At 38.8% G+C, this 8,944-nt stretch overlaps 1 protein-coding gene across 1 annotated transcript in view; it reads right to left on the bottom strand.

The window, feature by feature from the left end:
* Positions 1–8,684: 8,684 nt before the first annotated feature.
* Positions 8,685–8,944, bottom strand: part of CDKL2 (cyclin dependent kinase like 2) — a 53,889-nt gene continuing 53,629 nt past the window's right edge. Inside the window, exon 14 of the mRNA XM_043572463.1 lies at positions 8,685–8,944. This exon is cut by the window's right edge and continues 1,885 nt beyond it. The gene's annotated coding sequence lies outside the window, so the exon portion shown is untranslated.

Here is an 8,944-nt window from a genome sequence, read left to right as displayed (position 1 = left end):
GGTGGGGAAATGGGGAAATATTGGTCAAAGAGCATAAACTTCCAGTCATAAGATTAACATGTTCTGGGAATCTAACATACAGTGTGGTGATTATAGTTAATAACACTGTATTATAGACTTGAAAATTGCCAAGAGAGTAGACCTGAAATATTCTCACCACAAAAACAGAGATCGTAATCATGTGACAGGATGGAGATGTTAGCTAACACTACTGTGGTAATCATACCGCAATATATGTGTGTCAAATCACCATGTTGTACACCTTAAACTTATACAATGATCAATGTCAATTATCTCTCAATAAATGGCAGGGGAGCCATCTTTCACTGGAGAAATATTTCACTGAAACATCACCTCCTGACAGTAAGCAGAAGACTGCATATTTTTTAGTATATGGCAATAAGCATTTGTCTTTCCCAGCGAAGGCAAATTTCAACCAGAGTAGTCTGAACAGCTTTAAATACAACCCTATACTTCATACAGTTGGTTAGCCAAAGAACCACAGAAAGAGATTAACACGCATGCCAAACAGAAAATCTCTCCTACAATTTCAACATGGGAAATTTATGATAAGCCTGAATTGGACAGTAGCGGTTCAATGATTTGTATAGAAGGGACCGTGACAAAGTATGACATCTGAAACCTCCTGACACAGATGTCCAAGTCCTTACGGTGGCCTGCATGACCTGGACTCCCATTCTGGGTCCCCAACCTTTTCCTCTTTGACCTTATCTCCTACCTGTCTCTTCCTTTTTCACTCCACTCGGACACACTACCTGCCTCACTGTTCCTCAAGTAAACCAAGCATATACCTGTTAGTGAACTTTTTTTTTTTTTAAGTTTTGCTCAACCTTTTATTTATTTTTTTTTTAATTTTTTTTGTAACACTTATTCATTTTTTGAGAGACAGAGCATGAGTGGGGGAGGAGCAGAGAGAGAGGGAGACAAAGAATCCGAAGCAGGCTCCAGGCTCTGAACTGACAGCCCAGAGCCCGACATGGGTCTTGAACTCACAAACCATGAGATCATGACCCGAGCCGAAGTCAGACACTCAACCGACTCAGCCACCCAGGTGCCCCTGTTAGTGAACTTTTAAACTTCCTGATATTTAACCCTAGATGATTCCAAATCAGCTTCCACATACCAGGGGAAACCTCAGGATTTTAAAATCTTCTCCAGAAAAGGGGCACCTGAGTGGCTCAGTTGGTTAAGCACTCTTGATTTCAGCTCAGGTCATGATCTCATGGTTTGTGAATTGAAGCCCTGACAGGGCGGGGCCTGCTTGAGATTCTCTCTCTTCCTCTCTCTCCGGCCCTCTCCCGCTCATTCATGCACACTCCCTCTCTCTCTCTTTGTCTCAGAAATAAATAAGCATTAAAAAATAAAATAGGGGCACTGGGTGGCTCAGTCCATTGAGCAACTGACTTCATCTAGGGTCATAATCTCGCAGTTTACGAGTTGGAGCCCGTGCCAAGGTCTGTGCTGACAGCTCAGAGCTTGGAGGCGGCTTTGGATTCTGTGCCGCCTTCTCTCTCTGCCCCTCCCCCACTTACATTCTGTCTCTCTCTCTCTGTCTCTCTCTCTCTCAAAGATAAATATGCACTAAAAATTTTTAAAAAATAAAATAAAATAAAAAATAACACCTTAAATCAAATTAAATTAAATTTCCCCAGAAAAAAATAACTTATTGAGGAGATACATACATCCCTCTCAAAAAATAGTTACTGCCACCTATGCATGCTTTCAACCTTCTTTTAGGAATTTTAACGTGAATATCCCTCCGTTTTAGTGCAGATAAATCTCTCTCTTTTGGGAATTTGTTAGAGAACTGGTCGTAATAGCAACCAGAAATAGAGAATCCGCCAATAATAATCACTCACTCATTTTGTAATTTTGTCAGGCTTTCATTAGCAACATCTATCACTTAAAAAAAAAAAATCTGAGTCCAGTCCTCTCTGTCAAGTTTTCTTCCAGGCCAAGGGAAGACATACAGGTTTCCTAGGAAGGCCAATCATCTGAGATGCCTCCTCAAGCTGTTAGTCTTTAAATATCTGTTCACCAGTCGGGAGAAACTGATTTTCTGACAACAAAATTAATAACACACTTTGGTTCGTGTTCTAAACAGAAGGGTTATTACATGTTTAGTACATAGTAAACCCTTTACTTTCTTTAGAAATATCTTTCAAAAATAAAAAAAATTTTTTGATTAAAAAAAAGAAATACATTTCAAAATTTCCTTCCCATGGAGAATTAGATGCCCACCCTTATTCAAAACAGAGGTAGATTTCATACGATCATTGTGATCATTTATGATCATTATACGATCATAAAATTGTGTTTGAAATCTGTTTTAAAGTTCTCCATGTTGGCAAAGCATTTCTCGTTTTCTGTAGTCCCTTTTCAATTTTCCTTGGTGGTGCTTTTCTCAAATCAACATGTTGAGAAGTACATTAAGGACTTACGTTTTAGACACAAAATAGGTCGCTCATTTCCCCTAAACAAGATGTTCTACAGTATTTCAAATTCCGAGTTCTTGTGGACTGACGGCTGACTTACACATACCAGCTGGCTGACATCAAGGTTGGACGTGTGTCTGGGGCTGTACCAGGCAAACTCCCCATGAGGCATGCCAACAGAACTAGCCAGTGTGGACTCCCCAAATCCCATTCATTGTGAGCATTGGCTTACATTTTGCTGCTTGTACAGAAACCACACTTGAAGACCATGCTTCCAGTGAATCACAAAATGTCCTGAGCCCTCTTTGGATTAGCACTATTGGAAGTGGCCTGGTCGGCCCTCCTTGCCACTCTGCCTTTGCCCTTCTCACATTTCATCGCTGTGAGGCAAATTTACTTTCATAATTCTCCAACTTCTTTTTCTTTTACTCAGGATTTTCAGCAAAGTCCACAGCGCTGCCCTACCACCCCCATACTCCCATCAGCCTAGCCCTCCTCCAGCCACTGCTTCTGCCTTCTGACCTCTGAGTCACCAGACACCTGCTGACATCAGGGGAGCGCTGACACCGTCCCAAAGACCGAGGCATATGCATTGGTCTCTTCTCCCATTGTGCTTCATAAACCCTTGGGACTGGACTACTGGAGTGTTTAACTGTCAACGTCCACCAGAGGGCGCCACAACACTGGCGGTACCACGTGATGGCCATGGATCACACCTACCGTTCAAATAGATTAAGACTCGTCAATATTGGGCCCTTAAAAATGGAAAAAGAAGACCTTTTCTTGCATAGACAAAAGGAATGGATAAATACCCCTCAGGTAACGTTCATCACAGATTTAGCATTTTTGCCCTTGTAAAGGACAGGATAAGACTTACAGTGAGCCTTGAGTACAGTGAGTGGGGCTTTACTGCCACCTCCTGGAACATGGCTTGGCAGCACTGGGCAATCCTGGGCAGAGCCAAAGGAGTAGGGAGGGTGTCATCTTAGCAAAATGGATTTAAGGCCAACTGCAAGCAAACCCTGAGCTCAGAACTTTCATTATTACCCTGAAATAATTCCTGTCTGCCCAAACAGAACAGACTTCTTCAGCCTCTACCCTGGAAGGTAGGAGTGCTTATCTCTTACTTCTCTCAGGACCCAACAGAAGAATGGGAACCTGACAACCTTACTTAAAAAGCCAAGTGATTTTAAGGTACATTTTGCTGGCTGGTACTGCGGAAGACAGTATGGAGGTTCCTCAAAAAATTAAAAATTGATCCAGTAATCCATATGATCCATATGATCCAGTAATTCCACTACTGGGTATTTATCCAAAGAAAACGAAAACCTGCATTTGAAGGGATACATGCACCCGTATGTGTATTGCAGTGTTATTCTAATAGCCAAATTATGGAAGCAACCTAAGTGTCCATTGGAAAATGAATGAATAAAGAAGATATGGTGTACATATATACAATGGAATATTATTCAGCCACAAAAAAACCAAATGAAATCTTGCCATTTGCAACAACATGGGTGGATCTAGAGAGTATAATGCTAAGCAAAATATGCCAGTCAGAGAAACACAAATACCATATGATTTCACTCATATGTGGAATTTAAAAAACAAACAAAGGGGGGAAAAGAGAAAGACAAACCAAAAAACCCCTTAAATAGACAACCAGCAGAGGGTTACTAGAAGGGAGATGGGTAGGCGAATGGGTGAAATAGATAGATACAGGGGGTTAAGAGTACACTTATCAGGGCGCCTGGGTGGCTTAGTCAGTTAAGCCTCCAACTTCAGCTCAGGTCATGATCGCACCTTTGGTGAGTTCGAGCTCCACATTGGGCTCTGTGCTGACAGCTCAGAGCCTGAAGCCTCCTTCAGATTCTGTGTCTCCCTCTCTCTCTGCCCCTCCCCCGCTCATGCTCTCTCTCAAAAATGAAAAAAATGTTTAAAAAAAATGTTTTTTAAAAGAGTACACTTATCTTAATGAGCAATGAGTAATACATGGAATTAATGAATCACTATATTCTACACCTGAAATGAATGTAACACTGTATGTTAACTGTACTGGAATTAAAATAAAAATTTAAAAATAAATAAATACATTCTACTGGCTGGGTTGCATTTCCCAGTACAAAATATTTTTTTTAATTTTTTAATGTTTATTTTTGAGAGAGAGTGTCAGTGGGGGAGGAGCAGAAAGAGAGGGGGACAGGATCCAAAGCAGGCTCTACACTGACAGCAGCAAGCCCGATGCGAGGCTCGAACTCATGAACCACAAGATCATGACCCAAACAGAAGTCAGACTCTCAACAAACTGAGCCACTCAGGCACCCCAGTACAAAATAATTTTGATCTAAAATATACCTTGAGCCAAACTATATGATCTTAGTCTGGAATTTGGCTTTGTTTTCAGGAGGTAGGTAAAACATTTACAAAGGAAAATCTCCAAAACTCAAGCTACAATCTACCTTTTTTTTTTTTAAGACTTTTAATATCTTTTTAATTTTTTTTTAACATCTTATTTATTTTTGAGACAGGGAGAGACAGAGCATGAACAGGGGAGGGTCAGAGAGAGGGAGACACAGAATCTGAAACAGGCTCCAGCCTCTGAGCTGTCAGCACAGAGCCTGACGCGGGGCTCGAACTCACGGACCGCGAGATCATGACCTGAGCCGAAGTCGGCCGCCTGACCAACTGAGCCACCCAGGTGCCCCATAAGACCTTTAATATCTTTTATTCACAGAAGGAGGAAACCAAATGACTGATAAACACACGAAAAGAATAATTATATAAAAATATGTGTAACCTCAGTAGTAAACAAGAAAATATAAACTAAAGAGATGAGTTCCACCCATCAGACTGGTCAAAATGGAAATTATTAGTAATATCAAATATGGTCTGGGTGTCAGGAAATACTTTCTCATACACTGTTGGTGGGAAACAGTACAGCATTTTTTAGAGTACAGTTTGGAAGAACCAGTCAAAATCTAAAATGAAGCCTACCTTTTGCAGCTCCAAATATCCATCTCTGCTGAGCTTTGTGACTGTTTCTCCAGCATCCATTCTATGTATATTCTCCAAGCTGGGTGGTTCCACAGGTAAACTGACATTGGCCTAAACCAATCAGAAGAATCCTGTTTCCTTTTGCTCCTGTCATTATTAATTCAGATAAAGGAATTTAACAGAGGCTCAAGCCAATAGGTGCATGCCATTCCCCTGGCTACAGTGCTCGATTCACAGTGAGCAATATCCAAATTTGGCTTAGAGTGAAGTTTTGTCTGGTGGCTAGAGAAACGCACTTCCTCCTGCATAAGTGAATGACGAAGCATGTGACTCCAGGAGTCTAATCTCCCAAAGTTTATATTATCTAAACAAAAAAGTTTACATTCATTCCAGTTCTAAATAACTATACCCATATATTTATTTCAACAAACACACACTGCTCTACCATTGACTGAGCGGGGCTGAGTAAATTCCTTAAGCCTTTTAAGCCTAGTAACTTGCCTATAAAATACGGCTTATATTCCTTCCTTCATAGGATTATTCCTATTGTCACATGGAAATCACTGTGTGAGATGGTGTGGAACAAAAATAGATAAATAGGATGTTCCCTATTCCTATTCTTTAGAATAGTTCCCATCTTTAGAGACACAGAAAATTTAGGGGGGGTGATGACACTGGATTATTGTTCTTGCATACGGACCTCAGAATCAGGCCCTGACTCTTCTGGAGAGTCTAGGAACAACTTAATAAACAACTTTTCTACACACACACACACACACACACACACACACAGTATCTTCTATATATCTACTACCTATATATCTACATATCTATATATCTATATATATCTCTATATAAATATAGATACAGATATAAATATCTATATATCTATATGTAAATATAGATATATAGAGATATGTAGATATATACATATACATATACATATAGTTGGGGGGAAAGACAGTAGGTATACATGTAAGCAAAAGGAATGATGGGGCTAAAAACAAGTTGGGGAGGAAAGTAGCCAGTTGGAACACTGTTGTCATGGGGAGGAGGGATAGTTTTAAATTCTAGCAGCTATGTTAATAGAGATCACTTTCCATATCTAGAAGCAAGGAGATAGCTGAATGGGCATAAACTGACAAAAAAACCCTATTCTCGTGACTGATAGGAGATACTCCCATTGACTAGAGACAGAAATATACTGAATGGAGATATTTTAGTTTCAATTCCCTGATTCTTTCTTATTTTAAATTCATGTTAACCAATGATACATTTTCTAAAATTTTGCTAGAATCTTTCTCACTTCTACAGATGATCCTGCATGCCAAAGTAGAACAAGAAAGGATTGAATAAGGCTATGCAATGGGGAGAAATAAAATTTCACTGAAAACAAAGGAAAATAACATTTTGTGGGTGGATTTTTTTAAGAGAAAATTTCTCAGTGTATAGTACATCCAACATCAGATATCCACAAACATCTATAAACACAAAGCTCTAAATCACAAGTTACTTACAAGTGATGAGAAGTGATGTCAAGGTTTGTGGTAAGGTACTTCTCAGAAGGCCATGTTAAGAAACAAATACACTGTATGTTAATTACAGTTTCAAATTTTCTCATGTCTGAAGTTAAACAGAAAAAATAAGGCCTTATAAAAGCAGTGAATGGAAAATGTAATTTTTCATTCACATAGAGGTATGTTAAGAGTCCATTACCAATGTAAGAACACATCACAAAACAATAAAGAAAAATTCATTTAGTCCAATTCACAAGAACCAGCCTTAAAGCCTTAGGAGCAGTGACCCTTGCTGTTTCTAATTCCCTGCCAGTGGTTCAGTTTTATACAGGAAGGCTTAGAAAACAAGTTAATCACATTTTTCAGTCTAGTCTGACTCAGAGTTTAGTGCAGATCGAAAGTTCTATTGTAGCACAACTCAGATAAAAGAACAAATAATGAGAAAGTCACATAAGGAAACATGACTTCTTTGTTCCCATTTCAATAGAAAGTCAGCTATTCTAACTGAGCAAAGGATTCTCAATCAGGAGACCCAAACTCTAAGCCTCGGTCTGTTACAGCTTTGACCAAGCAGTCTTTACAAGACATGTTACTTTATGCCTAGGCAGCTTGTATCATGTGCTGTATAAAAAAACTAACTTTCCAACGCCCAAAAAATAAAAAGTCCAATTAAAAATGGGCAGAAGACATGAACAGACATCTCTCCAAAAAAGATATACACATGGCCAACAGAAACATGAAGAGATTCTCAACCTCACTCACCATCAGGAAAATACAAATCAAAACTACCATGAGATATCACCTCAAACCTGTCAGAATTACCAAAATCAAAAACATAAGAAACAGCAAGTGTTGGCAAGGATGTGGAAGAAAAGGAAGCCTCACACACTGTTGGTGGGAATGCAAACTGGTGCAGCCACTGTGGAAAACAGTATGGAGGTTCCTCACAAAATTAAAATTAGGGCTACCATATGATTCAGTAATGTCCACTACTAGGTATTTACCCAAGAATATGAAAATACTAATTCCAAAGGATATATGCACCCCTATGTTTATTGCAGCATTATTTGTGATAGCCAAATTATGGAAGCAGCCCAGTGTCCATCGATCGATGAATGGATAAAAAATATATATATTCTTTATTTATATAAAGAATCTTAATATGGGATATATATATATATGTGGAATATTATTCGGCCATAAAAAAAGAATGAAATCTTGTCATTCACAACAACATGGATGGATCTAGAGAGTAGAATGTTAAGCAAAATAGGTCAGGCTGAGGAAGACAAATATCATATGATTGCACTCATACGTGGAATTTAAGAAACAAAACAAAGGAGGGGGGGAGAGACAAACCAAAAAACAGACCCTTAGAGAACAAACAGAGGGTTACCAGAGGGGAGGTCGGTGGGGGAATGGGTGAAATAGGTGAAGGGGATGATGGGTACACTTATCTAGATGAGCACTGAGTAATGTATAGAATTGCTGAATCACTATATTGTATGCCTGAAACTAATATAACACTATATGTTAACCATACTGGAATTAAAATTTAAAATAATTAAAAAAAGATAACTAACTTGCCACCTCTATATCAAAGTTTCCCCCCCCCAAAAAAAATTAACAGATAATTTAAAATTTATCTAAGTACCATACAGTGCTATACACATTATTTGTATTCTCTTCATTAAATAAATGCAAATAAAGCCATCTATGGAGCTCAGTAAGGTATACTATTTATTCATTTTAAAACATACATCCACACAGCAAGCCCATTTCTCCCCACCAATACGTATACATATTTCCTATTAGGCTTAACCATATTCTTCTAAGGAGAGCAAAGTAATCTTAAGCTGAAAGAAAGAATTACTTTGGTTCAGTATCTATAGGCCAGTTTGCAAAATCTTATTTTTCAAGTAGTTCTGCCAAGGTTCTAACCAGATATGATCTTTGAATCTCAACTTGCACTTATAG

This window comes from Prionailurus bengalensis, chromosome B1, assembly GCF_016509475.1.
Source record: "Prionailurus bengalensis isolate Pbe53 chromosome B1, Fcat_Pben_1.1_paternal_pri, whole genome shotgun sequence".
Lineage (NCBI taxonomy): Eukaryota > Metazoa > Chordata > Mammalia > Carnivora > Felidae > Prionailurus > Prionailurus bengalensis.
Note: the sequence above shows the minus strand (reverse complement) of the source record. Positions and strands in the feature narration are given on the sequence as shown.